The following is a 1,629-nucleotide window of genomic DNA, read 5'->3' on the forward strand; positions in this document are numbered from 1 at the left end:
CCCATAATCCCATCCTAATCTGACCTTCATTTAGGGCTCTGTACTTGATGCGGGATATTATTTTACATATTACATATGTACATATGCATAGCTAATGAAATCACCTCTGTTTAGAATGTGCAATTCATTAATTACAAGTTTTTATTGGGTATAGATTAGCTTTGAAAAAGGCATCGGGAACCGGGAATAAGAAATAAAGAACTGGGAATAAGGAACCAACTTCAGTCTCATCTCCTTGCAAGTAGTATAAACACAGAGAACAACTTTATTACAGAAACAAAGGCAAAGAAAACAAAGGAAACACTAAATACAGTTTAAAACACTACCAACTACAAGGCACAGTTCACAGATTGCACCCTCTTGGGGTGGCTTCACCCATGCCCAGGCAGTCTGGGGCTTGGGGCTCACCCCAAGGGCAGTTACAGGGGACTGTACCCCGATACCCGCCCTTCAGCAATAAACTGCCGAGGGGGCTTCACCGAGGAGTCTTTTCAGCTTCTCCTTGGGTTTGCTGGGCCACGGGAAGCTCCTAACGTGCATGCATTTCCAGCCATAATCCCAGCCCAAAAGCCAATTCCTTATTCAAGCCCATATATTTAGTACCGTGTCTGGGGGGTGGGGGCTGTCACATTAACTCTGGCTCTAAATTCCCAGTCCCAATCCCAGCTCTTCTGGACAGACATTGCAAAAAGAAACTTCAAAGGAGAGGTCAGGCCCCTCTCACTGGGCCTGAACTGAGCAGCAAATGCCGGCCAGGCCTATACTGCACTGAGGCCTAAACCTATAGCTGGGGTTCAGCCATGCAGCGAGGCTGAAGCACCACAACTGCAGAAAGAGGAGAAGAAAAGGCCCAGGCCTATGGCTGTGGCCTGGACATCCAGTCTCAGCTGTACCCCATGTGCAGCGCCGCGGGGGCACATCTGCTTGCCAGCTCTCACGGCTTTCATCCTTGCTTTGCACCCACAGCCAGCCCTGGTCCTGCGGAGGGGGTGAGGGAAACCACAGCTGGCACATCAGCCTGGGCTTCAGGACCCCCAAAGAGGGATGAAGGCGTGGGGGCAGGAGGAGAGCATGGGCTGGCTGTGCTTGCAAGGTGGTAGGATGAATGTGTCCCTTCCCTGCACAGCAAGGAGAGGGCACGGGGCTTTGTTCAACCCTGCAAAACTCAGCAGCCTACAGAAATAGCAACTGGAAATCATAGAATCACTTTGGGAGGAAGTGGGGAAATCGTTCTTGCCAGGAGGGTGCTGAAGCCCTGGAACAGGCAACCGAGAAAAAACATCACGTCAGCGCTCAGGAACTGGGTGCAGGGAGCAGCACAAACACCACCGATGAGCGCTACCCCTATGCAACAGGGGTCACCCGGAGAGGTGGGGGAGTCTGCATCCAGCACCTGGGGTGGCTGGGCTGATGCAGTTGGGGATGTTCCTGCTTGGAGCAGGGGGTTGGACTAGATGTGAGGTTTTTTTAAACCTATGGGTTGGGACCTGAAAGTAGGTTGCGCGAATATGTGGAGGGGAACGAACAGAGTTTTAAAAATGGATTCTGCTTTACAGGACAGAAAGGTGACAAAGAGTGCCCCCCCCACCTCACACACATGGCCACCCCCTGCACCCCCACCCACCCTCA

The sequence above is a fragment of the Gavialis gangeticus genome, unplaced genomic scaffold (genome assembly GCF_001723915.1).
Source record: "Gavialis gangeticus isolate Ggan-Ray unplaced genomic scaffold, GavGan_comp1, whole genome shotgun sequence".
Classification (NCBI taxonomy): domain Eukaryota; kingdom Metazoa; phylum Chordata; order Crocodylia; family Gavialidae; genus Gavialis; species Gavialis gangeticus.